Raw genomic sequence first — 16,326 nt, forward strand, 5'->3', positions numbered from 1 at the left:
ATGTATATATATATGTATATATATATATATGAAATTTGCAATTTTTTCCCCATAGCTTCTTGTCTTTAAACTTTGACTTTTTTCCCCACAGGGAAATGCTTGATTTTTTATGTTGCCAGATGTATCCCACTTTTTCTCTTGCTGCTTTTCTGTTTTTTGTTATACTTCGAAAAGGTCATAACAAATCAAAGTTGGACAACAATCCCTTTGTTTTCTCCTAGGAATTTTTTCTTCATTTTTTAGTACTTCTAGCTTTGATCCAAATGAAATTGGTGTTTGTTTTAAGATGTGAAGTAGGGAGCCAAGTTAATTCTCCCCACCCCACCGCACCCCACCCCTTGCCAGGTTATCATCCAGCGATTTGTTCTTGGAGGTTATTCTGGACTGAATCATTGAGACTTTTGGAAAGGTACCACTGGGGAAAGAGCATGTTCTGCAGCGGGTAGAGAGAGAGAGCCTGGGAGGATGGAATGGCGGGGCGGGATGTGCCTTCTGGAGGTTGAGAAGAGGGAGAGGAAAGTTCACTTGAGGGGACACGTTTGATTTTTCTCCACTTGGTCATTTTTGGTATCCAGTTTTAACTTTGCCTGCCACACTGTAATTCCTTCAGTACATCTGGTGACCTTGGCATAACCTTGGTGCAGGCAGAGTGCCGGGGAATCAAGGAGGAGCAGGAAGGGCAGTCTATTTGTTCTCGAGGACCCTCTGCTGAGCTCAGCTGGCCAAGGCCTGTGGGTCCTGAGCAAGCCCCCCCCCAACCCCGCCCTGCACCACCAGTACACTCTGGAGCAGGGAGGGGCATTATTACAACACAAGTGGGACACTGTGGGGTGCTGAGGAGAGCCCCAGAAACTCATTTCCGGTCCTGCTAAGAGAGAAGCAGCCCATTTGTGAGTAAAGCAAGCACAGGACAGGCAGGGCTGGGCTGGGCTGCCCCCATCTCCCTGCTCCACCTTCTCCCTGCTGCCTGGCGGGCTCCCACTCGCCCCCTCTTCTCTGCCACTGAGACCCATCAGGCGTGGCCCTGGATGTCATCCAGGCCCTGGGTCCTCCCTTAATACAGTGAAGGCCAAACAGGCCATCTCTGACCCGAGATCTGCTCTGAAGGCATTCTGGAAGGTTCTGGTGGGCTCGTGTCACATAGCACCTGGGGAGGCTCTGATCCAAAGCAAGTGAAGGCCCAGGTTCCTGGCCAGGGTGCGAGTGGGAGACGGGGCGGCCGGTGTGTGTGTACACGTCTTACCTGTGCTTCTGCCCCCAGCCCAAGGAGTGTCCTTCCTCCACCTTCTGGGAACTGTAACAGCAGGCGCCTTGCCTCTTTCCGCCACCAGGTGGCAGCAGTGGAAGCCATATTCAGCCCCACTCCATCCTTTCTCTCCCGAGCTGTGGATTTAACCTCCAAAGAGAGCCTAAGGTTATCCAGCGGTCCCAGACCTCCAAGGAGCTGAGAAAAGATGGGGCCACATTCTCTCCAAGGCACAAGATCACCTTCCATCTCAAAAAATGAGAGGCTTGTGCCCCTGGCTCCTTTCCCAACACCTCGCCGGGTGAAGGCAGGGAGCTCTTGGGGTAGTAGCTGGGTGGAAGGAACACAGACTGGGGTGATTCTCAGGAACTTGGCTACTAGAGACACCCACAGCCACGTCCCAGCCAGGCACACTGATTCCTAGATAGCAACCAAGAAGACCCTTCCCAGAGTCTGAGGATGCTAGGCGTGTAGAGGGGGAGAGAAGAGGCTGGACTAAGTGGGGAGAGGAGCCATGACTGTAAGGTGAGGTTCCATGACCCCAGGCTGGTTCCCCACCCAGGATTCAGCACCAGGGTGGCATTAAAGCCTCTGGCACTGACCCTTGAGGATGAAGGCTGAACTGGGACCTGAAGCCATCCCACACTCCACCCCCACTGCGACCTGTAGACCCCATCTCCCCCACTCTCCACAGAGGGCGGTGGGTGTCCTGGAGGAATTATAGATTCTCCCAGCATCTCATCTCCAACTGCCTTGCCCCCTCCCCAAACTGCATCACTCAGACTACACCAGCCTCCTTGTCATTCTCTGCAGCTCCAGACATCTCATTTATCTCCATCACATTAGAGGCGGAGGGACCCAGATTTGGTGCCAATCTTCACGTGCCTCTTTTCCAGGCTCCAGCCACAGTGTCACGCCTAGGCAGGGCTTAGGGAACCCGCTTTCTGATTGTGTATGGTTCTCGAGATCCTGGCCATCTGGGTTCCAACAACCTGGAGGCAAATCTTTCAACCTTTATAGGGGACCCTTGAGATGGGCAGCCTCTTACTCTGGCAACAGTCTTTGCATATTTTAAAAAATATTTCTTTATTTATTTGGCTGTGTCAGGCCTTAGTTGCTACATGCAAGGTCTTCATTGAGTTGTGTGTGGGCTCAGCAGACTTGGCTCACAGGCTTAGCTGCTCCATTGCATGTGGGATCTTAATTCCCAGACCAGGGGTTGAACCCATGGCCCCTGCATTGACAGGCGGATTCTTAAGCATGGGGCCACCGAGGAAGTCTCTGGAAACAGTCTTGTCACTGGTCTGTGAACAGGTCCTGCCTTACACTGACCTGAATAGCCCTGGGGACTTGAGCATTCATGGACAGGTAAGGAAATCAGCTGGGACTGGCTCCTAGGGAGGGTTTGGTGGGCTCCCAATGCCCGGGGAAGACAGATGGTAAACAGAAGAACCAACAAACAAGATATGTTTAGGCTCTGAAGGAAGCAAACTGGGGTTGTCTGGAAATCAACAACGGCGGGGGACAACTTCAGACGGGCAATCAGGGAGGAGAGGCACATGATGCATGGGCACATGTGTGTCAAGAATTGCTGGCTATGGGGGCACGTGGGGCAGGGGGGTTGAGATTGGAAGACAAAAAACACTGGTGAAAGTAACAGTCCAGAGTCTTCCTGGAGAAACAGCCAGCAGGTCAATGGGGCAGAGGGACAGTGACATGGGCAAAGAAATGCCGGGACAGAGGGGAGGGCCTGGCCTCCTTGGGTAGGGAGGAGATTATAGCAGTCCAGAAAGGACCCCAGAGGCAGGCATAGGAATGAATGAATGAATGAACGCAGGAGGCTGGGGCCAGACTCTAGCAGCCTAGCCCTCACCCTGAGGTCTTTGTGAGGAGGGCCTTCATGAGGAGGGTTTTGGTCTACTTGATGAACACGCTGAGTAAAACCTACTTCCTGCCAGGGAGGGGGCTTGGCCCCCTGGGCAGTGGTGGGCCCAGCAGGGCCTCAGCTTCCACATCTGTGACAGGGTGGGGCCAGCCCCACCCCTCCCCCGGCTTCCTGGCCCAGCCCTGAGTCATCCATCAGACTCAAGGCCACCTGACCCAGTCCTGACCCCCACCCAGGACAGGGACCATTAATCTCCATCAGCCACCCCCAGCAGCCAGGCTCTGGGCCAACGGGTCCTAGCTCCATCCCACAGGACTGACGCAAAGCAACCCTTCCCTGACTCGCATTCTCATCAGCTGGACTCCTCCTGAGGGATGAGGCCACCTCAGGTAGGTCCCTCACAGTTCTACAGGGACCTAGAAGGGGATCCCCTTCCCACCCAGCCCCCGGGAGCCCCAGGTTCAGGATGCATGCACTCTGACATCCGTGAGTGCCCTCTGCCTGCCCCCATGGGTGGGGAACTGGGCGCAGCACAGCTAGCGAGGCCAGAGGCCCCTCTCCACCCCCCGCACGCACAGAGCTGCGCTCCCCTGGCCGGAAGGGACTTGGCTCCGGGCCCAATCCCACGACCAGGGCAAACTCAGGGAGCCCAACCTGAGGGCCTGGGAGCCCAGGGAACTCTACAAGGGGACAGCCTCATCCTGCCTCAGGGGCCGAGGATGTGAGATGTCCTCCAAATCTAGCCCTGTGAATGAGAGCGTGCCATGCAAGGCTTTTGCCTCACTTGGCCCAGGACCCAGCCCGGCTGGTTCGGGCATGCCTCCAGCTACCCCGGGTGAGAGGCCACAGGCACGAAGTGGAGTATAAGAATCCCGGAGACCCGTCCGACCATGAGTGTGTGGGGACACGGCTGGATAGCACACATGTGTGAAGGGTAGCCAGGCTCCACCAGGGCAGGCACAGTTCCACTTTGCCGCTGTGGGCTGGCAAGCATGCCTGCCAGGCTACAGGCATGTCGGCTTGGCGTGTGGAGTGTGGGCCACTGCCATAGCTTGTCTTCTTTGATTGGGGGAGTGCCCGAGCTCAGGGGATCTTCCATGCTGCCCTGCACAGGCCAGAGCCCTGGGCCCCCTATGAAGATGGGTCACCACACAGCCAGCAGAAGAGGGGTGGGGGTGGGGTCTTTTCATCGCTCCCAAAGGGCACCGGGGTCCCCTGAAATGGGATCGCTCTTTGCTCTCCTCCCTTCTCATTAGGGCAGCTTCCTTTCTTCCCGAGTTTCCACTCAAAGGCACAGGACAGGCCCTTGGAGCCCCTAATCCCTGCGCTCCCATCAGCGGAGCGTGTCTTTCTCCCCAACCTTATCTGTCTCCTGCAGCCATCGTTGACTCCCCTGCGGCCTGCCTCCCCCTCCTGCCAGCCTCTCTGCAGGTCAGCCCGTGTGTGTGTCCTCCCCTGCCTCTCCCACTTCTCCCTGCACCTTCCTCCTCTCTCTCCCACTCCCCTCCCTCCCCTCCTCCCTACCTTGCTCCTCCTCCCCCTCCCCCCCACCCTCTATCAGAGAGAGAAAGGAGTGTGTATTTGGAGGGGGGTGCTGTGGACAGCGGCCACTGTACTCACTCATCCAAGGTCAGCCTTCAAAAATCCCTTGGCCCACGTCCCTCCAAAGACGAGGAACAGCTAATGATACCCCCAAAGAGAGGTCCCCAGGGGCTGTTTCACAGTGGAGATAGGAGGGGCTGGGAATGAACACATGACAAGATGCAAATAGGAACTCTGCTGCTGGAAGGGTCTGTGTCCCACCCCAGCAGCCTCCACAGACTCCCCGCCATGTGGAGTTTGATCCTCGGGAAATCTTCAGTTTTCATCTAGTTCCAGAAAGAACACCATGCGCTGAGCCCCATACCTGCGGGGCCCAGGGCTTGCATTCTTGGTCTCAGGGCTGCCATCGTCCCATCTGGGTGGAAGGTGTGGGGTTTGAGCCAGCCCAGCTGATGACCTGCTTCAGGGTCAGTTCCTCTGTCAGCCACTTCTCACCTGTGAGCTCCATCAAGAGCAAGTTGCTTAAACTCTCAAAGTCTCCCCTTCTCCATCTGTAAAATAGGGTCACCAGGCCCACCTTAGTGGCAGGAGTTGCCGGGCACACGGCCTTTGACTACAGGAGGCAGAATCAGAGTGTTGACAGCTGAATGTGGCAAAATGAACCCGGGCCAGCAGTGGGTGACAAGGACAGTGATGCCCATTCTCCCGCCCACCGCCGGCTCCTGCCTGGCCCAGAGAAGAGGTGCCACTGGGATTTACAAAACTCCATCCTGCCAAACAGCCAGAAACACTGGAGGGAATTAGACAGGCCAGGCATGACTTGGGAAGGGCCCTCCTCAGGGACCTCACTCCTTGTAAGTGACAGGAGGTGGGATGGAAGTTGTGTAGGCAGGGACTGGGTAACTAGGACGGGGTCAAGGACCAGAAGCAACAGTGGTGTGAAAGCGCCGCACATGATGGTGCTCAGCGAGGGCTCTTTCCTTGGAGTTCTGTCGCCTCCAGGGCTGAGGATAAACTCAGGGCAAGTCCGAGTCCAGATGCTGCTCAGGACATGGTTGAGAAAGGAGAGGGGTGATGGTGCACCCCATCTCAAGCTCAGAGAGAAGGTGCCCATACAAGGAGCTCCGAGTGTCGGCCCCAGAGGCTCCCCCAAATTGGCAGACACCTCTACAGACACAGATAGACAAATGGACAGAGATGGAGCGCCTCCCCTCCTCTGTGCCCAGAGGCATCTTGAGTACGTGTGGCTGGAGTGGTCTGCTGAGGTGTGGTCATGGTGGCCTTGAATGCCAGGGCCAGGAGAGGTGGTAATACAGATGTTCGCTGCAGCTGGAAGCACAGTAAGCTGGTGCGGGCATGGAGACGTGACTGCGTGCATGTGTTTATGCATATGGAGGCTCAGCAAGGTGTGTGTGTGTGCATATGTGTGTGTGTGCATGTGCGTGTGTGTGTGTGTGTGTGTGTGAATGCATGGTGGGTGGGTGCGTGCATCCTTTCCTGCTGCCCTGAAAGCACTCCTGCACTGCTGTGCTCCCAGGTGGGCAGGCAGGGGTCTACCCAGGCACTGAGGCACCCTAGCTGTCCGCCTGCCCACCCCCTCAACCGCCTCTGCCAACGGGCCACGTGGGCAATGAACACATCAGGTCATTAAACAGCAGATCAATTCAACTTAACTTCTTGGAGGAAAGCAGCCGTGCCGGCTGAGGGATGGCAGGGCTATAGGAGACGGAGGCTGCGGAGCCTGCATGGGGAAGGGATGGGGAGCTGGCGGGGCCGGGTGGGAGAGGGTGGCTGCCAGAAATGAAGGCTGTGGGGTGCTCCCTGGGGAGAAGAGCAGAAGCTAAGAGGAGGGGAGGGGAGCTCTGACCGAGGTTACCGACCAAAGGGGCCAAACCAGGACTGGGTGGTGGCGGAGAGAAGGGACAGGGTGGAAAGGAGACCCAAGGTGGACTGGAGGAAGTGCTCGTGTCCTCCCAGCTTTCCAGGGTCCTCTCCCAGTGGGGCAGGGCCGGTCGATGGGATGGAAAACCATCACCCAGCTTCCAGGATGCCTCACATCCTACTCCCTCGACAGTGCTGAATTGGGCTCTGCCAAGGTGCCTAGGAGCTCGTTTGAACTCTCCACAGCTTGTACAGCAGAGAACTGGCCCTGTGTGTGGAAGCCCCTGTCACTGGAAAGTCATTCATTCACTCACTGATGTGTGCGGAGCACGCACTAAGCCCCAGGCTTAGGGTTTGGCAAGACAGACATGGTGAGGAATCATCTACTGTCTAGCCTTGATGGGGCAGAGTAGAGCGGGAGACAGTGGGTACATGGATCAGTGTCCCACAGCTGCGGAGGAGACCGAAGGAGTCTGGCTCCAGGGGAGGGGGGTAGAAGGCTTCCTAGAGTTCGTGACCCCCGAGCTAAGGCTGGAGTATAAGAGCAATTATCCAAGTACAGGAATGGGCATGGTGGTCAGCAGGGGCACCTGGCAGATGAGAACCACCCCCCGCCCAGAGATGGCACCTTGTTTATCTGTGGGGACGAGGGGCCAGGATTAGGGCACGGGCTTGGGGCTGGGGCAGTCAGTGCGGTGGGAGAGGGAGGGCCTGGGGGTCCACTGAGGAGCTTGGACTGGTCCTAAGGACTGTAGGGAGCCAGAGATGGCTTTGAACAGGGCGGGGATGGGAAGACCCATCTGGAGGCTGGGTCCACTGATGGTCTGAGTCCCTCCCCAACAGCCACCCCCTCCCGCCATGGAGCAGATGAGTCACTAAGGCTTCACCAAGCCCTCTTCTCCTCCCTCACTGTGCTGCCGTGTAGGACTGGGGATAGGAAACCCAGAACCAGTCAGGAGAGGCCAGAAATGACAAGGGGAGTGTCTGGAGGCTCAGGGGAGTGAGGGGGTTCAGAGGAAGCCCCAGGCCCACTTGAGAGGGTGTTGGAGCTAAACGAGGGTGTTCAAAGATGTCAGAGGACCAACAAGAGAGGAGGCGAATGGTCAGCCTGATGGACTCAAGGGAGATAGGAGGCAAGCCGAATCTAGAACCTCCACTGAGACTTCCGCCTCAGCCTCCTCCTCTTTTGTGAGAGGCAGCTGCCCCTGAGGCTCCTAGGAAAGGGGGGGGAGACTGAAGCCCCACCCTGAATCAAAGCTCCCCCAGACCCCACCCCACCCCACCCCACTGGGTGGCTAAAAATAAAAGCAACGATAATTTCCCTAAATGAAACCTCCACTTAAACACTTAAAAAGCAATAAAAACTCAATTTTCTTTCTCTCAATTATTTTACTTATTCCATTTTCCAAAAGGTTCACCCTGTTATGAAGATGTATTTTTCCCCATCAGCGGCAGCGTTCTCCGCCATTACTCAAACTGACTCAGCCTCCCTCTGCCAGGAGGGTCGCCTGGTCTCCGCGGCAACGGGGTGCTGTGGCTGACAGCGACTTCACCACAGCTGCCTGGCCGGTGGGGAAACTGAGGGGGCAATACCACCGCCCTCCTCATGAGCTCAGGTCTCGATCTCCAGTCTCCTGGCTCTGACCAAACCCCCTCCAGCGCTGGCCCTCGGCTGCCTGCCTCCAAGCCTCCCCACCAGTCCATGTCCTCTGCCTCCCAACCCCTCCATTCAGGCCCCTCTGAAAGGCGCCCGTGTGGAGGGTGATGGAGTCCTTCAACCCTCAGACAGCACAAGGCCTGGTTTAGAGGAGCAGGCCCAGTGCTTCATCAGGAAGTCCTGACACTGGAACAATTAGGTTTCCGATATCATTAGTGCTTTGTGATCAGCTCCATTTGTATCATGCCCGCCCTATTGCCTCATCTCTGCTAATTGTTTTTACTCACTCCTTCCATTTTTAAACTGCTGTCTTGTTGGCTTTTAATTTTTAATTATTGCTGCCTCCCCTTCTTTCCTAATTGGTCTGGGCCCCTACAGAGGCTCCCTGGACTGTGGCTGCAGCTGGCTTCCTCAGAGTTGCTGAGGCTGCCCTGCCACCTGGCCCAGTCGGCCCTGGGGGGTCACAGCCTTGCTCCAGAGGTCAACCCCACAGCTGCCCCCTGGTGCAGACAGGGCCTCTGGATCAGGGGCCATCTTCCAAACACACACTGGACACCACAGCACAGGGCTGAGTGCAGTCATTCTGTTTAGTTGTTTAGTCTTCCTGTTGCTTAGTCATGTCTGATGCTTTGGGACCCCATGGACTGGAGCCCGCCAGGCTCCTCTGTCCATGGGATTTCCCAAGCAAGAATACTGGAGGGAGTAGCCATTCCCTTCTCCAGGGGATCTTCCTGACCCAAGGATGGAACCTGCGTCTCCGGCATTTCAGGTGGATTCTTGACTGCTAAGCCACCAGGGAAGCCCGCAATGACCCTATGGGGATGTGAGTGGCCAGACCCACCTGAGAACTTGCTTTTGTCCTGTCATGGGAGGGCTGCCTGTGGTTGGTACAGATACAACCACCTACTCTCCCAGCTCCCATCCACTCACCACCCACCCCTGCTTTCCTCCTGGCCCTGGGCCTCTAAGATTCACTACAATAGGAACACCAGCCTCCTCTCCCACTGCCCAAGGCCCAGAGGTGACTCTCAGCCTCATCTCTGACCCTGGATCCTCATCCTCCTGCCTGGATGCCCTTCCTCCTCTTGGCTCTGCTGCATCCTACCCAGTGCTCTCTGACTGTCTGTTCACAGGTCTGTCCATTTGTTTATCCATCTGTCCGCCATCTACTATCTATCCACACATTCCCTCCACCTACCCATCTGTTTGCCTATTAGCCAGTCTGTCAGTGGGTCTCCTAGTCTGATCTTTTGCCCCTCAGTCTGCCCAGGTCCCTCTTTGCATCTCCCCTAGCCGGGTTCCTTTCCCTGGGGTCTGCTCACCAGGCCTCTGGTTTTCCCTTCTCCATAAGCCATGAGTCCATGGCGGTCTCTCCTACATTTGACTTGGTCACAGACGAGCCCCAGCCAAGTTCCTGGGAAGCCTCAAAATTGAGCCTGACCTCCGATTTCTCCAGCCTGGGTCACACATGCTCTTGCCTCCAGGCCTTTGCTCCCAGCAGGTATGCCTGCTGGAGACATGCCCTCTCTCACCCTTGACCTATCCAATGACCACAGATCCCCAACCTCGTCAGTAGGACTGGGCCTTGTCCGAGGGCTGCCCCTCTCTCTCTCTCTCTCGCTCGCTGTGCGACTTGGCAAGATCCTTCCCTTCTCTGAGCTCTCACTTTGCTCATCTATGAAATGGGAACAGACCAGTTTCTGTATGGCCCCTCACAGGGCGGCTGCGAGGCTCATCAGAGTTGTGGGTGGACATGTAACCATATAATCAATGGGCAAGGAGGCCAGGCACTGTTTCCCCCCGTTCCTCCCAGGCACACTTTCCCCTCTCTGAGCTCCTCTGCCCTCTCCACCAATGAGGTCATTACTGGGTTTCAGCAGCTGAGTGTCCTCAAGCCCTTTGATCCTCAGCACGCCCTATGATGTAGGGACCACCGGCAACCCCAGAGAGGGAAGAGATGTACCCAAGATCTCACAGCTAATAAGGGCAGAGTATAATTTGAGTCCAGGGCTAGCAGCTCCTTTTGGGGTGAGTCACTGGGTGCTGGTGAGCTTGGGTGCTCCCGCGGGTTGAGATGAGCAGCACCAGCCTTTGTCGGTGGTTTTAGCTCAGCTGGAGGCTGGACCCATGTTTCAGATGGAGACAGTGAGGCCCAGAAAAGGAAGACATCGCCAAGGTCACGGGTGAGTCCTGATCTCTCAGGGGCTCTGTCTGCCGGGCTCCTCAGCTCCCTGGTGGTAGAAAGATGGCCCCCCATACTACAGGGTTGGGGGGGGGGGGGCTTGCACAGCCAGTCCTAGGGAATGTGTGAGTCAAGCTGTGGTCCTTCCTCCCTGCCCAGGACTGCTTACTGCTTCAGCGGTGTGAGGGGGAGGGCAGCGACAGGATGGGAAGGAACCACACCTGTCTTACTCTCTGTCCCCCCTGCCAAGCCAGTTCAGGGCCTGCCTCAGAGCAGATGCTCTGTCTGAGTGCGTGAAGGGAAGAAGGAATGAATAGCCCATCCCCGCTTGGCCACTACTGAATTCAGCCCCAGGCACTGATGGGCCCTTGATCCAGAAGCACCTGGACTTCAAAGGAGGTTCCGGAGGGGGTGAGGCCCTGCTGATGGAATTGCATCAGAAACGAGTTGGGAGGCGACCTGAACCGGCTGCCTTCCCAGTACTCCCCGTTACCAGTCCTCACAGCAGCCGCGAAGACTCCTTGTCGGCCTGATGTGCGCCGGCAACCCAGCCGGGCGGCCGGGACTTGGTACCCTGTGGGCAGGACTCAGCGGTGCGGGGGCAGCCGGGTCGCTGCCTGAACCGACGCACATGCGCGGAGCTGCCGCCTGGCCCCGCCGCCGTCGCCGCCGCCCGCGCCCCCCGCCGCCGCCCGCGCCCCGAACGCGCGAGAAAAGCAAACAAAGACGTATTGGTTTCTGCTCTATTAGAGGCGCAGGAGGGGGGAAATCAATGTTTAGTAAATGGGAAAAGAGAAAATCGTTCAGGAAAGACAGTCTATTTCCAAGCCGGAGAGGGGTTCGTAAACAGCACAGGCGATCGCGGAGGAAGCACCGCGGGCCATAAAACTCCCCGAGCGGAGGCACGTTCGCTCAGCGAGCCCCGCAGCCTGCGCCGCCCGCCGGAGGGAGCCGGACCCTGACAGCCGGGCCAAGGCCGGCTCCTCACCCAGGCTTAGGGTGCGGAAAGGTCTTGGCATCATCCTTTTAACGCCACACCCACGCACCTCCCGTTGGCCGGGCTGCTGAACCTTAGTCCCTTCCATGCGCCCCCTCCCCCCGCTTGTCTGGGTTGCATCTGAGCCCCCTTCTTGGGCTGTAGGGGCTTGCGTGGTGGGCCCGCCTCACCCCATCCCACCCCAACCCACCAGGGTGGCTCTGGACACCCTGACTGCCTGGGAATTGGCTGCTCTCGGGAAGCTCAGGGCTTCCTGGAGGAAGCCAACTGGGCTTTGAGTGTTGTAGGGAACTTCTCCAGGTTAGGAAGAATAGGAATGGGAATTTGGGGTGGGGAATAGCTTAAGCAAAGGTCAGGGGTACTTGGGAAATAGGCTCTAAGGGAGTGGATGCAAGCAGAACACGGGAACTTTTGTTTCAGAGGGGGAGGCTGAAAGAAGAGAGGCTGGGGATGAAAGTGAGGGCTAGTATCCAGGTAGTGGGCGGGGGAAGGGGGCGGGGCTCAGCCAAGTCTCTGGTCGGGCTTTACTGGCTCCAAAAGGGTCAGAAAAAAAAAAAGAAAAGAAAAAAAAAATGCAGAATCAGAGAGGGACTGTCTGAACCGATGGGAGGCTAGAGACAGGAGGCTGGAGTCGGAGTCCTTCCTGCTTTGGCCCCACCTGGGCTACTGGACTGCTGGAAGTCCCTGGATGGCTGGGACCCTGCTCCGCCCCTCTATCCCACCAGGCCCCTCCTGGTGGTTCCAGAGAATGAGGCTCGTGGGATGGAGCCCTTGTCTTCTCCATTCATCAAGACCTGGTGGGCCGTGCTGGGAAGTATTGAATTTTAGCTTAAGATGGATGGCAGGACTGGAGTCTCCTTTACAAATGAATTATATTCTGTTTACCATTGGTGTGTGTGTGTGTGTGTGTGTGTGTGTGTGTGTGTGTGTGTGTAAGCATGTGCAAGTACTAGATGGTAATGTGGGTTTGAGGGGCACACTCCCATGGGAGGGCATGCGTGTTTGGGAGCATGTGCATGGACAGGAAGTGGTGGCTGGGGTGCAGGCAACTCTTGCAAGGAGTTTGCTACAGAAGAAAAAGATCCTCAAGGGTGGGGCCGGAGAGGGTGAGCAGGAAAGGGTAATTTTGTTATTATCTTGGCTGTTATCAGTTTGGGATTCCCTGGTGGCTCAGCAGTAAAGAATCTACCTGCCAATGCAGGAGACCTGGGTTCAATCCCTGGGTTGGGAAGATCCCCTGAGAAGAAAATGGCAACCCATTCCAGTATTCTTGCCTGGGAAATCCCATGGACAGAGGAGCCTGGCGGGCTACAGTCTGTGGAGTCTCAGAGTTGGAGGGTGAGGGTGTGAGGTCATGTGAGGGTGTGAGGTCAGCTCTGTTCTCATCCCTATTTGCTGAGGAAATGGAGGTTCAGAGAGGTGAGGTGACCTGCCCGAGGTCACAGAGCAAGTTCCTGGAACCGGGACACCAGAGCCTGGCTGGGACCTGAGACAATTTTCCTGGTGGGGAGGTGGCTCTGAGAGGAAAGCTGGGATAGAGGGGAGAGTGGGGAGGGCAGGGGGCCTGGAGAACCCCAGGCAGAGCACTGAGATCTTCATTGTTCTGGGCAGGGGAGAGAATGTCCCCAGGTGAATGGCCCAGCAGAGAGGCCTCTCTTCAAAGCTTAGGGGGAACCAGCTGGACCCCTGACTCCTCCCTGGGACTTTGCAACCCCACCTCCCGCCCAGGACACCTGCTTCCATTTGAGCCCTCTGGGCCTCTTCTTCTCCATCTGAACAATAAGGCACCTGAACTGGGTTGGGGGAGGGAGAACTTCTGGGCTTCTCTGAGCTCTGACCTCCTGGGGCTCTGTGTTAGGCACATGCTCAAGCAAGTGGGCACATGTTTCTGTGGTGGAGTGTGCACATGCCCAAGGGGAGCACAAGTGCAAAATAGGGGTCCAGGGGAATCTGGGCATGTGCTTGTGTGGATCCCAGTCCATGAGGTTGGAGGAGTGTGTTCATATGGGTGAGGGGGCGTGACAAGGGTCTGCTAGGACAGCTCATTCCAGGGTGAGAAGGGTAAGTGAGTGTGGGCATGAGCAGCAAATCAAGGTAGGCCAGGCCTGTACCTGGGCCCAGGGTGGGGGTGGGGCAAGGATAGGGTTTGGGTGCAGGAAGAAGAAGCAGAGGGGTGACCCTTGGATCTCAGGACTTGGATCTCCACCTGCCATAGCCCATTCTTGTCCCTGCACCCACTCTGGCCCCACTGCTCAGGGCAGGCAGAAAGAAAACTATTTTGCTCCAGCTAAGACCAGCAGGAGATGGAGACTGTGATAAGGGAGCTTCAAGGTGAAATCAGCCAGCATAGCCCCTGGCTGGTGGAGGGGGACAGATTTCAAGGGGAGAGGGGCTTAAAAGAAGGGACTCCAAGAGGCTCTGGGATGGGGGAGCCTGAGGGAGGAGGGGTGGGGAGGAGGGCCACCCTGGGTGCCCAGCTGCAGAGAGGGGAAGATGAGTTCAAGGACACCAGAGGTGGGGGGACTTGTTGAGGAGGATGTGGGCACTGAGGAGGGGTCCCCCGAGGATTCACCTCCCTGACACCCCCTGAGTTGTGGAGTTGTCATCCAGTGTGAGCTTCCAGGGGGTGGGACATGGGCTGCAGGCTTGAGGAGCCCAGGTGGCAAGAGCAGGCGCAGGCTAGGCTTTGGCTTGGATGTTAATGGAGAGGCAGACATGGCCAGCCTCAGGTCTACTGAGTGGGAAGATGGGTAGGGGGTTCTGAGCACAGAGGCTGCACCCTCCCCCCCTTAGGAAGACAGGCGTCTTACACCCCAGACACCTGGTGTCGGGTGAGTACCTTTTCAGAGGAGGTGTTCCCACTTTCTGATAGGGAGCAGGGGTCAGATGCAGGCCATGCCAGGACCTGTCTAACCAACCTGCTTCAGTGCCCCCTCCTGCCACGCTTGGAAGTCAAGAAGGCCTGGGCAGTGAACTAGAGAAGTGGGAGCAGATAGATGGGGTTGGGGGGCGGGTGCTGCAGGTGAGGGAAGTAGGGAGGTCCAGGCAGGGGTCCCTGGTGATGAGTTGTTTCACCTCCAGGAACCTCTCCCTCACCTCTGGCAGGAGCAGGTCAGGTCTTGTCCAGCTAACCAGCCCTTGTTGTCCCCAGTTCTTCTGTTCCTCATGGCATGCACCCTACAGATTCCCTGGCTGTGACCCCCTTTAGAACAGGAAAGGGAGCCTGGTAGGGTCCCTTGGGGTCTCCCTCTTCCCAAGGCTGTGATGGGTGAGTGAAGGACCTGGAGGCAATTGCTGAAAGCGGGTTGTCCTTTTGCTGAATTTTGCTCTTTGAAGAAACAAATGAATCCCCCAACCTGGGGTCTAGGAGCCTCTCAAAAAATAGCAGCCCCAGAATTATTCTGATTTCTTCTATTTATTTATTTGATTGCAACAGGTCTTAGTTGCCGCACCCAGGATCTTTATCATGTCATAAGCAATCTTTCACTGTGGTGCACGGACACTCTAGTTCTGGCGCATGGGCTCAGTAGTTGTGCTGTGTGGGCTTAACTGTGCTATTTGGCATGTGGGATCTTAGTTCCCGAAACAAGGATCGAACCTGCAACCCCAGCATTGCAAGGTGGATTCTTAACCATTGGACCACCAGGGAAGTCCCAGAATTGCTGATTTCTTTAAGGGGGCCCCCTTGGAGGTCTAGGCAATCTGTGATGAGGGGCAGAGGGGAAGACTTTCTGCCTCTCCTGTCCTTATCACCCCATGTTTCCAGGGGCTCCCTGTCTCTCCCCTTGGGCCTGACACCCCCATATTCTTATGTCCTTCCTGCCTCTTCTTTAAGGTTCTATGGTTCTGGGATCTCTATCAGACCCCAATAGGAAGTCCTGCCTGCGGCAGAAATGTCATGTGGACATGGCCAATCAGCCAGGCAGTCAAGGCCTCTGTCCATCCTTCAGTTTATCTTTCGACCATTTCTGCCCTAACTGAGGTGGGCTTGGGAAATCTCCCCACCTTTCTCAGAGGGAGAGGGTGATGGGGGACCGGTAGAGGTGTGTTTGTGGCGGGATGAGGGGAGGTGGGGAACTGGATGGGTGGGGGCAAGCCAGGCTCTATTGTAGGCCTCCCTACAGTCCTCAGACCCAGGCAGAGAGGGGGGCCTGGGATTCTTCCTGTGCTGGGAGGGAAGGGTCGCCAAGTAGGTGGGTTTCAGCACCTTGGAGAATTCCTACTCGCTGACCAGGCCCCAGACTGAGCCCAGATGCCCCTGGGCCTGTGGATCAGTGCCTGGGGTCCCTCCTGGTGAGTCTCATGGATCAGTTGTCTCCCCAGTGAGTGCCATCACGTGTTGCCTTTGTCTCCTGCATGGTAGCCTGTACAATCAAGCCAGGATACCAGGATCAGTATGTTGGTTGACCAGCCGAACCATGGTCTCCCAGGACAGCTCTCTCATCCTAGGACCATCTTCCCACACTCTCCTTCCTCTCAAAGTTTTAATTTAACTAAGCATCCTTTCTTCTCCCTGAAGAATCAATATTTTCTGTCTTTTGACACTTATTTTATTTTATTTTTACATGCGGCATCCCAAAGGCTGTAATTTACGGCTAATACCATGCAATCAAAGACAATGGCTGGGCGCCTGTGAGCGGGAGCAGGCAGGCTCCCTGCCAGGTGCCCCCGTCCCCCCCCACCCCACCCACTCACTGGGGTGCCCCTGGCTGAGGTGCAAGATCCACGGGGAGCCTGGGAGAGACGTGAGCCACGAGCTCAGTCATTATTTGGAGGAAACACAGGATGGCTACCCAGCTGGAGGGGGGCGCTGGAGTAGGCCAGGGGTCCTAGGGGCTTCCGTGGGGGAGGGCCGGCCTGAGTGGAGGAGCTGCCTGCTGCTGGGCCCACCTTGGCTATAGAGTGCCCCCCCCCCCAGCGGAGGTGCCAGGCGGTG

The 16,326-nt window shown here is 56.7% G+C and overlaps 1 long non-coding RNA gene across 3 annotated transcripts; it reads left to right on the plus strand.

Moving 5' to 3' along the window:
- Nucleotides 1–824: 824 nt before the first annotated feature.
- On the plus strand, nucleotides 825–6,341 carry LOC110152371 (uncharacterized). Of its 3 annotated transcripts, XR_011483794.1 has the most exons (4): nucleotides 825–890; nucleotides 2,493–2,614; nucleotides 3,445–4,562; nucleotides 5,072–6,341. It is a non-coding gene; the product is annotated as an uncharacterized lncRNA (long non-coding RNA). The 3 variants fall into 3 exon arrangements; XR_011483791.1 differs by having other exon boundaries at nucleotides 3,445–6,341; XR_011483793.1 differs by lacking the exon at nucleotides 825–890 and adding an exon at nucleotides 899–1,197 and having other exon boundaries at nucleotides 3,445–6,341.
- Nucleotides 6,342–16,326: the final 9,985 nt, after the last annotated feature.

The sequence above is a fragment of the Odocoileus virginianus genome, chromosome 26, assembly GCF_023699985.2.
Source record: "Odocoileus virginianus isolate 20LAN1187 ecotype Illinois chromosome 26, Ovbor_1.2, whole genome shotgun sequence".
Taxonomy (NCBI): Eukaryota; Metazoa; Chordata; class Mammalia; order Artiodactyla; family Cervidae; genus Odocoileus; species Odocoileus virginianus.